The 16,355-nt window shown below is 44.7% G+C and overlaps 1 protein-coding gene across 1 annotated transcript in view; it reads left to right on the forward strand.

The window, feature by feature from the left end:
* The window catches only part of CRTC2 (CREB regulated transcription coactivator 2), a 2,800,764-nt gene that overhangs the window by 1,665,416 nt on the left and 1,118,993 nt on the right, over window positions 1–16,355 (forward strand). The window lies entirely within an intron of this gene.

Below are 16,355 nucleotides of genomic sequence, written 5' to 3' on the forward strand. Positions count from 1 at the left end.
GGGTTCTCTCGGAACTGCCTGGGAGGGAGCATTCGAGGTGATGAAGAGTGTACTGGCCACTGGTATCAGTCAGCAGTCTGTTCCCGTAACTCCTCCCTCTATTGTACCTGTTGACATCTCTGCCACTTCTCTTGCTACAGGACCCAGAGATCCTCCGCCTCAGGTTTCCCCATTGGGAATTTCCCCTCTTCCGAGGATTCTCCTGATGTTTCGGGAGATCCTCCTAGGAAGTGGACTTGTAAGAGGAAGCATGTAGACTCCCGAGTCTGTCACTTGGATACTGACTTTGATGAGTCAGAGGGATCCCCTAGATCCCCTCTGAGGATGTCTCCTTCTCAGACATCCTAGAACTTCTAAAACAGAGGGAAACTGGCCCACCAACAATCCCTCTGAGGATGAGTCAGTATACCTAGAGGCGTTTGGATCTCGGCCCTCCACCTCCTGGGTGTCTCCGCCTTTCAACCCCCTTATGCAGGTTATTGCACGAAAGGCGTGGGCAGCTCCTGACTCTGTAGAGCCAGTCCCTAGGAGGCCTTCAAAATTTATCACTGCTCCAAGTGACAAACAATTCCTTACCAAGGGTGTCCCAGCTGATGCCATGGTGGTGGCTGCGGCCACCAAAAAGGAACTTGCAGATCCTTCCGTGCCCGTCCATCCTCCTAATAAGGACTCTAGGACCATGGACAGGTACGGCAAGCGGATGTTTTCCTCAGCGACCTTTGCTATGCGTTCGCTGAATTATCTTTGTCACTTCACCAGACTCCAGAGATATCCTGAAGGAGCTGGGAGAAGTAGTTCAGGATCCTACAGCTGCAGGGGCTCAAGAAAAGATTGCTTCGCAGCTAGGAACCCTCAATTCCATTGCTAACTCCTCCATGCGGCTAATATCTTATGCTGCGGATGGAGCGAGTAGAGCCGCAGGCACAGGTGTGGCTCTTAGACGCCAAGCCTGGATGCGGCTATGTGATTTTGTGGATCCCTTTAAGGCGTCCTTCACAAATTCTCCCTTTGATGGCTCAGCTTTGTTTGGCCCTCAGGTGAAGGAAACCTTGACCAGGTGTGAGCAGGACGGCAAGACTCTTTCTGCTGTTGGAGTCCGTTTTTCCACCCCTTCTAGGCCTTATCCCAAAGGACAGAAGGGTGGGAAGATGTGGTTCCGTAAATCCCAAGGAGTCACGCCGGATTCACGTGGTCAGTTTACCCCTAGAGGCAGAGGGGGTAACAACAACAGGCCGCTCTAGAGGCAGAGGGGTCCAAGAACCAGGGAAACAGGGAGCCTCTCTGATAAGCCCTTTCAGCATCCCTGAGGTGTTGCCCCGCTGTCCCTCCTTGGAGGCAGTCGGGGGAAGATTATCACTGTACCCAGAAGCCTGGCATTCCCTCACTCAAGACAGATGGGTACAGTCGATCATATCCAAGGGTTACATAATTCCTTTCGAGGAAAGTCCCTTCCCCTCAGGTTCCCTTCCAGATGTACCACCCGGTCTAAGGGAAATTGCAGAGTTAGAAATCGCAAAACTACTGCAAAAAAGAGCCATTCAGCCAGTTATAATAGACCATTCAGAGCCCGGAATCTACTCAAGATTCTTTTTGGTCCCCAAAAAGACGGGAGACTGGAGACCAATATTGGATCTCAGCAGACTCAACAAGTCTGTCAGGAAGACAAGATTCCGAATGGTCACTCTTCAGTCAATTCTGCCCTTCTTACAGAAGGACAACTGGATGTGCTCAATAGATCTTCAGGATGTGTACTATCACATCAAAATTCACAGACGCTCCAGGAGATTTCTCCGCTTTAGGCTGGGGTCCAGTCACTTCCAGTTCAGAGCCCTGCCCTTTGGTCTCACTACAGCCCCCAGAGTGTTCACCAAATGCATGGCAGTGGTCACGGCTCACCTGAGACGTCAAGGATTCCAGGTGTTTCCGTATCTCGACGACTGGCTCCTGTCAGCCACCACCAGGCATCAGCTTATACAAGCCAGGGATTACACAATAGACCTTTGTTCTCTTTTAGGCATCTCAATCAACTTGAAAAGTCATCCTTATCGCCCTGCCAGTCTATTACCTTCATAGGCAAACTTAAACACTGTTCGGATGTCAGCTACCCTTACAGAACAAAGAGTTTCAGACATTCAGACTCATGTCAGGATCATTCTGGCCAGCAAGAAAGTACAGGCCAGAATGGTTCTAAAGGTATTAGGTCTCATGGCTGCGGCCATTACTCTTCTTCCCCTGGCTCGATTCTACATGCGCCTCCTTCAGTGGATGCTGTTCACACAGTGGTCATACCAGCAACTCCCAATGCGTCACCAGATTCTGGTGACACAGACATGCAAGCAACATCTTGCTTGGTGGATCACATCGTCTCAGGTTCACCAAGGCAGGTGCTTTGTAACCCCGTCCCCGATAGCCACTGTCACCACGGATGCCACCCTGATCGGGTGGGGGGGTCATTATCAGGGCAGGATGGTTCATGGGACGTGGCAACCGTTCGAGTACCATCTGCACATAAATGTCCTGGAGATGAGAGCAGTGCTTTTAACGTTGCAAGCCCTCAACGACTTTCTTCCCGTAGGGACAATTGCAGTCCACACAGACAACATGTCTGTAGTTTGGTATATCAACAAACAGGGCGGAACCAAGTCCTACCCCTTGTGTCGAGAAGCGCTCAGACTTTGGCAATGGAAGATCTCCTCTCATCGGTTTCTGGTAGCAACGCATATCCCTGGGAAAACCAACATTATAGCGGACAGATTGAGCAGAGCTATCCTCATGCCTCACGAGTGGTCTCTCAAGCAATCTATAGCGGAAGAGATTTTTCTGGAATGGGGTCGTCCATGTTGCGATCTTTTTGCTACTCCCCAAAACAGCAAATGTCCAGACTTCTTCAGCCTCTTCCCTCTATCAGGCCATCCCCCCAGAGACGCTCTGACCCAGGATTGGCCCCAGGGACTTCTTTATGCCTTCCTCCATTTCCTCTGATCCCTCAGGTGATCTAGAAAGCTACCGCTTTGAGAGCCAAATTGATTCTCATTGCCCCTTACTGGCCTCGACAAGTTTGGTTCCCGTTCCTCCATCATCACCTTTTGGTGCAGCCGTGGCATCTGGACCCAGTGCCAGATCTACTGATTCACCAATCCGGTCAGCTGCACCGGTCAATCCCTTCTCTCAACCTCACAGCATGGTTGCTCCACTTCCTTCCTTAGCCAGGCTTCCTTTGATCTCTAACCCAGTTAGAGACATCATTGTAGCTTCACTAAAATCCTCTACCAGGAGGATTTACACAAGCAAATGGAACGTTTCTCTTATTGGGCTAAGGCCCAAAATATTGATCCTTTTACTGCCCCTGTTCAGGCAGTTCTGGACTTCTTAGCAGAGATTTTTCATGCAGGCTCCTCTTCTTCCACAGTCAGAGTTCAATTGGCTGCTATTTCTAATTTTCATGTCGGGATAGCAGATCATAATATTATGTCCCATAGGCTCTGCAGGGCCTTCTTGAAAGGAATTTTCCTACTAAAGCCTCCAATCAGGAATCCTCCTCCTCAGTGGGATCTAAATTTAGTGCTGACATCCTTGATTCTTCCCCTTCGAGCCAGCTGTTTCTTGTTCCCTGAAATATCTTTCTTGGAAAACTTTATTCCTAGTGGCTATTACATCTGCCAGGAGGGTGTCTGAACTTCATGCTCTTTCGGTTCGACCCCTATTTGATTTTTCACAAAGACAGAGTATCTTTGAGAACCAATCCATCTTTTTACCTAAGGTCGCTTCAAAGAACAATCTGAATCAATCCATTGATCTCCTGTATTTTTTCCTAACTATTCAGATAGAGCCGAACAAAACTACATTATCTTGACGTCCACCGTCAGCTTAGATATTATTTGGACAGAACAAAAAATTTAGAAAATCTGATCAACTTTTTGTTTCCTATGCGGATAATAAAAAGGCCTTCCTGTTTCTAAAGTGACTTTGTCCAGATGGCTTTCTTCGGTCATCACTGAAATTTATACGATCAGGGGAAAACAGCTGTGCTCAAAACCTAAAGCACATTCAACTAGGAGTTTAGCTACTTCTACAGCTTTTCAAGCTAGACTGCCTTTGGACACTATTTGTGCAGCGCCACTTGGGCCACTCCTCACACTTTTGTTTCCCATTACAAATTGGACTTGGCCTCCAGGGACAGAGCCAGTTTTGGCTCTACAGTCCTCAAGAGTTTGTTCCATTGAGCCACCCAGGATAGAGGTGCTAGGGACGCGGTCCCATCAAGCAAGAATGAAGGCGAGATTGACAACTTAACATTAAGAAGTTATGTACCTACCATAACGTTCCATGTTAGTTGTCTTCTCGCCTTCTTTCTTCGACCCTCCCTCCTTCCCCCTGGCCTGGACAGACCTTGTATAAGAAACTATTATGCTAAAGACCATTCAGACCTGGTCCTTTTCCATCTGTAAGTTTCTTCTTCCTTTGGGAAGTATTTTATGCTTGGTGTTATTGCCCTTTGTCAACAAATGAGATCTGGGTACTTACTGCCTTGCATCATGGGATATGGGGCTGCCTCGAGCTGGTAAAAGGAGTTCTCGAGCTAAAGCAAGTGCCGAGTCGGAGCCGAGGATCGGCTCCGAACCCATCAAGCAAGAAAGAAGGCGAGAGAAGACAACTAACATGGAACGTTATGGTAGGTACATAACTTCTTATTTACTAACTGCTCAAGAGAATTTTTGTTTATTAAATCTAGGAATTTTTGGACATCTCCTTCCTTTAATCAAGTTATAGGTGTCACAGTTGATTGAAAGTTCATCTGTAGCAGGTTATAGCAGTAATCACTTTTTAAGGCTGTGAATAACAGCGAATGCATATGTTAGCGAGTGTTGTTTTCATTGGTGTTTTTGCAGGCAGCCTTTTGTATGGGATCATGGTACAGCGAGATACAGGAATTTGCCCTTACCCTGCTGCTGTGGGATCTAAAAAGTTGGTATATGTATAATTAGCAAAGGGTGGGGGTGGCACATGGAAGCTTACCTCCTGCAAAAAAAAAAAAGTTTTAATTTATGTTTTCAATCATTTGAGATTTAATCCAAAATACTAGTTAATTCTTGTGAGCATTCATTGTTTGATGAAACACTCAAGTTTGTCACTCTGAACAAGAGTTTTTGCTAATAGAGATATGATTTAGAACACAGAGAAATCTTACATGCTTATCAGGGGACATTGAAAGTATTCTGTTCTTTCATAAGGAGAGTCTTTTGTTATGTGCGCATATACTTCCATTCTTTGCAAGGTGGTATCTAAATCTTATTTGAATCATTACATTTGCCTTGCCAGTTTTTTTCCCAATTATTCAAACAAGGGTAATACATACTTCACGCATTAGATATTCATCAACAGCTAAGGTTTCACCTACACAGAGCTAAAGTCTTTACTAAAGATTCTTAACTGTTAGGCTAGTTTTCTACAAACCAGCTGTGATGTTCTACATGTTTCACTGTTGCAGTTATCACTTGTGGGTTATTCCTGCTGGGAAGCCCTTGGCCGGCCCAAGCACCAGAGTAAAGGTTTCCCTCTTCTGTGAGTGTGGCTAGCATCAGGTAAAGGGAGACAGCCGACGGGATTACATCAATCTGATCCCACACCGAGACTTCCACTCTCTCTGCATCACCTGTTTAGGCCCAGACCACAACATTCCAGGGTGTCGGTTCTGTGCCGTCTTTAATGCTCGTACTATAAAAAGAAGAGCTGATATTGTAACAAGGCATTTTAATCAGTCTTTCCAGTGACGCAAAATGGCATTGGTCTCTCAGTCAATTACTGAGTTTCCTTGGAAGAAAAAAGGCAAAGACAAGGATAGGCCTCCAAAAGTTAGGCCCTCTGACGACCCTGGACTACTGTCCACCTTTACTCAAAGCAAGGTTACAGCCGAACTCAGTGAGGTGCCTTCGCAGCCCCTGATGACAGCCAATAATCCGCTGCAGGCCTCTACCAAGACCCATTCTGAGTCTGGTACGCCACCGGATCAACATCCTCCTGCCGAAATGTTGTTTGTTCCTCACGCGGTTGGGTCCGGAGCCTCTTTGCGGGCACCAGCTTCCGCGGAGCCCCCACTGACATCCGAAGTCAGGATTAGACCGACGACAATGCCCCCCAATCAAATTGACTCTCTATAAGGTTACTGAACCAGCTAGACCCAAGCCAAAATCCTATCCCCCAAAAAGATCCCTCTGCATGGCCCCAGACACCGACCTACTACTAGCCAGCCAGCCCCTTCACAGCAACTTCTCAGAATGGCAGAGGACCTGATGACTCTGATCTGGGGTAGCCAACCTCCCCCTCCCACACCAGCCAAAAGAAAGAGACCCCCCCCCCCCAGAGGTCCTCACAGACCAGGAATCAGTAGATTCAGATCTAGAGGAGTCAGACATGGAAGACCAGCCATTAACAGCATTTGAGGACTCTGATGCTGATGGTCCCATTCCGACTGCCTGTCCTCCTGAGGACCTTTCTTTCGGGGAAACTCTAAACACACTCAAAGAACATTTTCAGTGGGAGGCCCAGGACTATCCCCAATCTAATAAGAGACTCAGGGAATTTCTTGATCTGTCTTAGCATAAGCCTCTGGACATTCCTCCTATCCTGGATGTAGGAGAGGATGTTTTTCTAGAATCGACCCCATCTCCAGAGTCCAGATTTTCTCACTCCAGCACCCAGAAAACCAGATAGATACTACAGGGTGCAAGACTCTCACAAATACCTATTTAAAAACCCTACTGCAGACCCTGAAGTAATTACTCAGGGCCCTAAGGGAGTTAGAGCAAGCTCTTCAAAAAACCCCATCCCAACTGACAAAGAAAGCAGAGCTCTAGACAGTGGGATGGGTAAAAAGGTTTGCACCTCAGCCACTTTAGCTGTTAGGGCATTAAACTGTCAATTTCATATGATTAAATTCCAGCAGAATGTGCTCAAACTCATTAAACAGAAAATATCTGCTTTGCCTGACAGTAATTAACAGACTTTATATAGTCAAGCTGTCAGGTAGCAAAGCACTTCTTACATTGTGGTTATGATGCCTTGGAAGTCTCTACCAGGGCTGCAGCTACAGTATCGGTTATCAGAGGGCACGCCTGGTTAAGGGAGCAACCTCTGCCTGACCAGGTAAAATCAAAACTTTTAGATGCCTCTTTGGATAAAGAGCAGTTGTTTAGCCCCAAGGCCGAGGAGGTCATTCAAGAAAATGGAGGACAAAGCCAAATCCATGCAGACTGTCAAGGATGTTTTGCAGGTACAACCTCCCAGTTTCAGCAGAAACTTCCCTACCAAGCACTGGTCCTTTCCCTCTGAGGCTAAGCCAATACAGAGAAAGGGACGCAGAGACAGAACCCATAGGCCACAGGCAGACAACCAATAAAGAACTAGGCAGTGGTCCATTGACCCTCCAAGGCAGGGGAGTCCTAAGGCCCACTTCCTTCACCAGAGACTCACAATTACTCCCTTCCCTCCCCTCTGCCCCCCAGGTCTCCAGACAACCTAGGAGGAAGACTTTCCCTCTTCCTAGAAAACTGGCAGGCCATCACCTCAGATCTGTGCGTCCTGAAAATTGTTACCAGAGGGTACAGATTCTATTTCAAAGAAAAAAAACAAGGAGATCAGATTGCCCAGACATCCCTGCAAACCAGACAGCAGAAGCTATTCGCCAGGTCCAAAAACTTTACACCCATGCTGCTGTAGAACCCGTGCCAAAGGAACAGACCGGGAAGGGATTTTAGTTAAGACTGTTCCTGGTTCCCAGAAAAGAGGGAACATGGCACCCTATCCTAGACCACGCTACCCTGAATCTGTCCCATCTGGTTCCAAAATTCAGAATGTTGACACTACAAAAACTACTCTCTATGCTCCTACCACAAGCCTGGCAAGTGACCCTAGATCTGAAGGATGCCTACCTGCATTTTATTATCAGAGAGTCCTGCGGGAGTTACCCAAGGTTCAGAGCAGGGTCCCAACACTTTCAGTTCTCTGCATTGCCCTTCAGCTTATTATCCACTGCTCACAGAGTCTTTACAAAGTACGTGGCTCCAGTCATTGCTTACTGCATACAGAGAGCCATACACATTTACCCCTATGTAGATGACTGCCTCATTCATGCAGAAACCAAGGAAAAGCTCCTACAGGATCTCTCCTTTGTGCAGACCCTACTGACCTCACTGGGGTTCACCATAAACATGGAGAAATCCCAGCTGCTACCACATGAAGGATTGCCTTCCTGGGCACAATGCTAGACACATCCACACAAATGGCCTCCCTTTCCCCCCCAGAAGCAGACCTTTCTGCAGTCCTACTTCCACCAGCTGGCACACAAGATCCACCAGGCAAATGTTACAAGCCCTGGGATACATGGCCTCCTGCATCCTGCTGGTACCCTTGCCAGATTGCATATGTATAAACTGCAGTGGTACCTAAGGAACCTCTGGTGCCAACACTCCCAGTCTTTGGAGCACCAACTGCCACTAATTCTTTGCTTAAGGAAGGAACTCCTCTGGTGGGCCTAGGCTTGCTCCCTAAACAAGGCCCTTCCTTTTCTCCTTCAGCCACACAAGCAGACCTTGACCACGGACGCCTCAGACATTGCCTGGGGAGCCCACACTGGAACTCTGCAAACCCAGGCCTTTTGGGAACAGGAAGTTCTAGGTCTCCACACCAATTTGAAAGAAATGCTGGCAGTGCACAGAGCTATCCTAACCTTTCAAGATCATCTGGCACCAGGAGTACCCCTAATCAGGACAGACAACGCCACTGTCATGTGGTACATCAACAAACAGGGGGCACTCATTCCTATGCCCTATGTCGCCTTGCCATGGAAATCTGGCAGTCAGCATCGAATCTGGGACTGCATCTCTTAGCTCAATACCTCCCAGGGAAACAAAACACCCTGGCACATCATTTAAGCAAAGCAGACAGATCATGGACCCCCATGAGTGGCAGTTGCACAGGGAGACCTTCTTATAGATCACTCGCATCTGGGAAGAGCCAGGCATAGACCTTTTCGCAAGTCACCAGAGCCATCAGCTGGCCAAATTCTGCTCAAGACAGTTTCACCCAGAAGCCTGGAGGGTGGATGCCCTCGCCTTCCACTGGGGCTGCCTGTTTGTGTATGCATTTCCTCCACTTCCTATGATACCCAGGGTTCTACTCAAGATCAGAGAAGAAGGACCAAGGCCTGTCCTGATTGACCCAGATTGGCCAAGGCAGCACTGGTATCCCATGCTCCTCAGCATGAGCATTCACCCTCCCTTTACCCTGCCATCCACCACAGACCTTCTCACACACCAGGGAGGAAAGCTCCTGCATCCAGGCCTTGCCACACTCAAGTTAACAACCTAGCTGATTCTTCAAAGACAGTTAACACTGCAGCCCTCAGCAATCATATGTTGGACATTATTAAGGAGTCTAGCAGACCCAGCACCAGAAAATCTTAGTCCTCTAAATGGAAGAGATTCACCTGCCGGTGCTTCACTAGGAACACCCCCAGCACTAAAGCCTCTTTACCCGTGGTTCTGGACTTACCTGGCAGAGCTCCTCCATAAGGGTTCGTCTTACTCCTCTATCAAGACTCATGCTTCGGCTATCTCAGCCAACGTCCAGGCGGATGAGCCTTTATTCTCTCAACACCTGCTGAAGTAGTTCCTCAGAGGTATGGCTCTCATCAGACTGCCAAAAAGGCCCCCTGCGCCATTTTGGGATCTAAACTTTTTCCTGGAAAAGCTGACTCTACCATCTTTCAAGCCAGCTTGCTCAGCAGATCTCAAATACCTCTCTTGGAAGACTGCCCTTTTGCTAGCCATCACTTCTGGTAGGAGGGTATCTGAGCTCCAGGCTCTTATGGCCACTGAGCCCTTCATCATCTTTCATGCGGACAGGGTCTCTCTAAGAACCAACCCCTACTTCATGCCTAAGGTGGTCTCTGATGTAACCCTCAACCAGGCCATACACTTACCTACCTTCTTTCCTAAACCAACAAATAGAGGGGAGAGAATTCTGCTTACCTTAGATGTGCACAGACAGTTGAGATTTTAGCTTGACAGGACCAAATCTATCAGGAAAACTGACCAACTCCTGCTTTCATTCGCTGCTGGGGCAGAGGGGAAACCCATTACTAAGCAGACCATTTCCAAATGGATCTGTCATTGTATAAAGTTCTGCTATACCTTCCATGGAAAGAGTCCTCCCCAAACTGTCAGATCCCATTCCACAAGAGCAGCCTCTACCTCCACAGCCTTTCTGAGGGGGGTTCCTACCAAGGAAATTCTGGAAGCTGCTACTTGGACATCTATCCACACTTTCACCAAGTATTACCAGCTGGCTACTTTCTCCAAAACCAGGGCAGGATTTGCATCCGCAGTCCTGCAGGGCATGCTAGCATGCCCAGAATTGTGCATCTTTCCTCCACCCACTTCCTCTGCTTTGGGATTCTTCCCACAAGTGATGACTGAGATCATACGGGCCAACCTAGTAAACTGCCTTTTATGCTGGTAAAAGTGCCCATTTCACAATTTACTCCCACTTTAATGTCTAGATAATGTATACCAGACTTGTTAAATTGGTAAGTGAATTACAAAAAGGCAGTAGTCATATTCATATTGGAAACAAAGTGCTCTATCTCAGATTTTGAGCCATTCCATAGGATGAACAAATCATCTAGGTTATCGCATATAATAGTACCCAAGGGGGAAGTTTAAACGTCTCAAACAAAAATGTTTTTCTCCCAGTGTAACAGCACTGTTAGCATATATGGGGGCACATGCGCCCATTGCTACACCTTTCTTCTGCCAATAATATTCCCCATTGACAAACATATAATTATTTTTCAGTATTGTTTCCATGAGCACATCACAAACATGTATTTCACAGTCACTTAAGTCAGTGCTCTACCAAAAAAATCATGGAACCATTCAAGGGCTATGTCATGAGGGTTGACATTAAAAAGATTCACTATATTAACTGTTAAAAAAAAAAACATAATCTTTAGAAAACGTCACCCCTGTAAGCTTATATCGAAAGTCCCAAGAATCCCGAAAGATGTGTTCATATTTATCTAAATATGTTTTCAACTTTTAAGTCCAAATACTTTGCCAAAGTATGAGTCTTGGACTTGCTACCATTAACAATCGATCTCAATGGGGAATCCTAAAGATCTTTATGAATTTTGGGTATCCCAGACATATTTAGTACTGTTGGATTCTTAACATTCCAAAAATTAAACAATTCCACACTAATTAAGTCATACATTACTTCTAATAAAACATCAATTTTCCCATAAAACAAATTCACAACATTTAAAAAAAGTTTTTTCATAGAAATCATTGTCATCCAAGACTTTAGATGTTCTTTCTCTGTAGTCATTAATTCCCATAACAACCCCCCCTATTAGGTTTCATAACTCTGATATGCCTGTTGTTAATCAGTTCAGAAAGGAAGATTGTTTCTGTTTCAGTTAAGTTACTTTATTTAAATGTCAAGTTCCTCTTGTTAAACAATTCTCTGAAATCAAATTCGCACATCCTCTCAAATAATAATAGTGGTGAGGAAATGGGGGGATTAAAGGTGTTGCTCTGTGTCAGAGCACCCATATGAGAGAGGCCATTCTTATTCTGAAACATAAAAGACAAGTTCAGCTTCCGTGAGAACAGTTTTAAGTCAATTATCAGTGTAGCAATATCAGCCGGCTTGCCTGGAACAAAAATAAATCCTTTGCTCAGAATGCCAGCATGTGCAGTCACAAATAAACAGTCAGTAAAAGTATAGAAAAGAAAAATCACCTGAGTTATTAGCAACAATAACCGGCTTCTCATGAGTCCCAGTGTCAACCAAAATCATCTCCTGGCATTTCACGGTTGTCCCCAACCTATATTCTGTCTGTTCTGAAAGGAGTTTTGTTGCCCCGGTTGCCACGTTGTATTTATGTTTGAGCCGTGCTCCTTAGCCTTTTGGACCTTCTTAATGGCGCTGGCCCTAAAGGGTGTGCCTATTCTCTTTGATTAACATATTTTTCATCCTCTGTTTCCTCATTGTGTCGTTCATCATTTGAATATTACCTGTCAACACCCTTAGGTGTAGGGTAGGCACACCCCTCTCATTACTCCTTCATGGCTCTCTTGATTTTCTTTGTTTTTCTTTTCAATATATCCGTTACAATTCTATCAACCCTTTCAAAAACTTTACAATAGTCTTGATGGTTGATGAACTTTAAAGCCAAATCAGCCCCTACTGTATTATCCAGGCCAACGGCTTCGTTAGTAAGCTGCTCTATTTGATGGGTATTGTACTTAACTAAAAGTCCCAGATATTCAAACCCCTGCTGGTCGAACAATTCAATTAACTCTTTATGAAGAGGAGAGTCCTTAACCAGTCCGGCAGGGTATTTGAAAGTCCTCAAGCCCTTTGGCACAATTCAAAGCCGCAAACATTCCCTAAAATACAAATACTCTAACTGCAGTTTGTGGCATTTAATCAGTAAATGCTGTTAAATCCAACTCACCACAGCCACATTACAGTCATCTTGAAAATCTGTTTGCATATTGAACTCTGTTTATTAAGCCAGTCCTTTGCATGATTAAATGGCCGGACAATAGTTAGTTCATTGTTAGACATATTGGTGCTATTAGCTAACAAAGTAGAAGCAGAATGTTGTCCCGGAGGAATAAAATCTTCCACAATCTCTTCAGTTCATTGTGTCGGGGGAAGGGTGTCATCAAACTTCTACTCTGCTGACTTAATTGTTGCACCAGCTGGGTTAATAACCCAGTACTATTAACCGCACGTTACAGAACAGTTTCTTCACCTCTTCCTACACTGCTATCCATAACTAATTGCAACAAAAAGACCAAGAGCCAAACTACAGAGACCACGATAAAACTGAATAACGGTCCGAACAGGCTGAAGAAATTATTTTCTCTTTTTTACTGAATGAATTTTTATTGATTTACAGAAACATAAATATATATACAGTATGCATATCAAATAAATATTTACATAGTCAAAGCTTAAAGTGGAGAAACAATTCCAAAAACAACAAAACCAACTATTTACATAGGATATCTATACTTGAAAAACTTTGTTTTCTTGACTGTATCTTTGAATAGTAGTATAATTTATTGTAGACTTTCATTTCCAGCACTTGATTTACTTTCTGCCATACAGTGCTTAAGGAAGTAGGTCATTCTGTTCTTTCCTTGATTGTTTTCAGTTCCAACTGTGAAACTGATTAAACCATGTTCTTGAAATGTTTAAAATTGGGAGGAGTTACAGCTTTCCAGTTCTATGTAATATTTTCCTTTGCAATGGCAAGGAGAGTCTACAAAATTACATATTTTTGCTGTGGAATACAAGACGGCACAGGTGTATTCAACAAAACTAGAGATTTTGTAAGTTGGAAATTATCAGTGAACAGTGCCTGTAACAAACATTAATGCTTTCCCAGTATTGTTTAAGTAAATGGCATTCATAGAACATGTGTTGCCAATTGGGTATTGATTGTGATTTACACCTCCAACATCTATTTTCTTTATTATATATTAATTCCAATTTGTGTGGTGCTAAGCATGTTCTGTGTATAAATTGCCATGTGAAAAGTTGCCAGTATAGTGATAAAGATGTTAGTTTTGGAGATGCAAGAATTAGTTTTTTTATCTTTATCATCTGGCATTTTACCATTAACTGTTTCATAGTATTTTCATATATTTTGTTATGAACTTGTTTCTTTAACTAATTTGTACAGTACTGATGAAATTCCTTTTCTTCTGTGTGGAGACATGCGTGAATGGGCGTACCTTCGTTGAAGGTTGTGCTTCAGGGCTGCAACTCGGCACGTAAAAATGTACTGCCAATCATTAGAGGACCGGAGTTCCGCTGTGGCGACCCCTAACTGGGAAAAGCCGAAAGATGCAACAACAACTGATGAAATTCCTTTCCCATTTATGGGAAATTCCATCAGCGTTAACTGTGCTATGACCTTAGGAACCGTTTCCCTAACAGACTTCTGCATTGTTGCCTGTTGGTTTAAAACTGTTTGTATTAACCCCTGCAGTGTTAACCACATGTTATTTTCAAGGTTGAACTTGCTAATAATACTTTGCTCTATCATTAGTACTTTACTAGTGTTTATCAACTGATGCCAGTAAATTAGACCATTCTTACGAAGTGTTTTAACTGCTACTGAGTCCTGAGTTATAATATTATTTTGTGTATATGCTATTGGGAATAGGAAAAAAGATCATGCTTTTATATCCGGATTTTTGTTTACAAAGTGCATAAAAGACTTCAGGGTATTGATAATGTATTTAGAATTTGTATGTTTGTGTTTCCCTGTTGCGATATATTCCTTCAATAACCAGGGTAAGCTAGTCTGCACTATTTCCATATGTTTATTTATTGAATCATAAGTTGTTTTTAACCAGATTTTTTCAAGTACTAGTTTCCATTTGGAAGTATATTCTTTGTTTAACCATAGAGAAACTATTTTTCTTCCCCCCCAAAGGAGCAAATGCCTATCCCAATTGAATGTAACCTCCCTGACATCACAGATGCACAGGTGAAAGCTGCCCTCTCCAAAGCAAAAAAACACAGCATCTGTGGGACCAGACGGTGTCCCAGGCTGTGTCTTACACGAGCTCCAAGATGAACTGAACCCTCATATTAAATCACTGTTCAAACTTAGCCTTACTACAGGATATGTACCCAAAGAATGGCGTACAGCTACAGTGGTCCCACTCCACAAAGGTGGTGCCACGACGAACCCGGAAACTATCGCCCCATAAGCCTGACTAGTCTGGTCTGTAAAGCTATGGAGCGTATTATTATGGAACTCATAAACAAAGACATTGGGAGCCTCCTGACACTGGACCCTACCCAATTCGGCTTTGTTAAGGGCAGATCCTGCCTCTTAAACCTAGTTGATTTCTTTGAAACAGTTACCAAAGCCATAGATGAGGGCAAGGTAGTCCACACAGCCTACCTAGACCTCGCAAAAGCCTTCGACACAATACCCCACTCGGGCATCATAAATAAGCTTACCAGCTTAAATATCAACCCCTATATCACAAGATGGGTTGCAAACTGGCTCAGAGATAGAACCCACATGGTCAGAATGGCAGGTGCCATGTCCGAATCCAAACCAGTTACAAGTGGCGTCTCACAGGGCTCAGTTCTGGGACCTCTCTTGTTCGGTATATACTTCTCTGAGGTTCAGGCTAACAAGGGGGGATTATGGCTGGCAAAGTTCGCAGATGACTGCAAACTGGGGGCTATAATCGAATCTCCAGCTGACACAAGCATCCTCCAAAAGGGTCTCACAGAGATGGATGCTTGGTGCCAGAGCCGCGGCCTCAAGCTAAATGCTAAAAAGTGCATAGTCATCCCCTTTGGGGAAAAACAAGGTGCCCACAAATTACCACATAGGTGGCAATTCATTAAGTACAGAAGAAGTAATTAGAGATTTGGGGACCAACATAGATAGTAATCTCTCCTTTGATAATCACGTTGCCAAAGTGGTTAGAAAGACCTTCTATATAGCCCACCTTATCACGAAAGGGTTCACATCTAGATCAAGAGAGGTCATTGTGCCCCTCTACTAGTCATTCATCAGGCCCATAACTGAATACAATGCCCCTTTTGGGATGTACCTTACCCGACACCTGCAGCAACTGGAGAGACCCCAAAAGTATCTCACCAAGAGGATCATGGGCTACAAACAGATGTCCTATGCAGCTCGACTAAAGAAACTCCAGCTCTACTCAGTTGCTTACCGCCTACTCAGAGGCGATCTATGCCTGACATACAAAGCCATGTCAAACCCAGAATTAATGGACATGCTCCACCTCAAAAAATCCAAGTCCCTTAGAGCTACACGCTCCAGGGACCTAAACCTCAGCACAAAAATAAATAGGACATGCTGGAGGGACAGATTCATTTCCCAGAGGCTCCCCTCACTCTGGAATAGAATCCCAATTCATGTTAGACATAGCCCCTTGCTGACCCTCTTCAAGCGAAATTTGGACGCGTGGATGGGAAATCGCAAATTCACCCCTGGGATCTCTCCTGTGTCCCTGCTAGACAGAGGCACAGTAAACTAATCATAAAAGGGTACCTTCTGTGACCTACCTTACAGAGGCGCACAGTAGGCTAATCTAATAGGGAGGCGGAAGCCAAATACACTCTGGCTAGGCTTAAAAATGCCCTAGGGCAGATAGCCTAGTATCTACCTATGAACCTATGATTGTATATACCCTTCTAAATCTGGTAAGCCTATTCCACATTCATCCCATTTGTCAAAATGACGTCTTGTAGGTTTTTAGGGTACCGTAAGAATTTTGTTA

The sequence above is a fragment of the Protopterus annectens genome, chromosome 8.part0 (genome assembly GCF_019279795.1).
Source record: "Protopterus annectens isolate FY-2018-M chromosome 8.part0, PAN1.0, whole genome shotgun sequence".
Taxonomy (NCBI): domain Eukaryota; kingdom Metazoa; phylum Chordata; order Ceratodontiformes; family Protopteridae; genus Protopterus; species Protopterus annectens.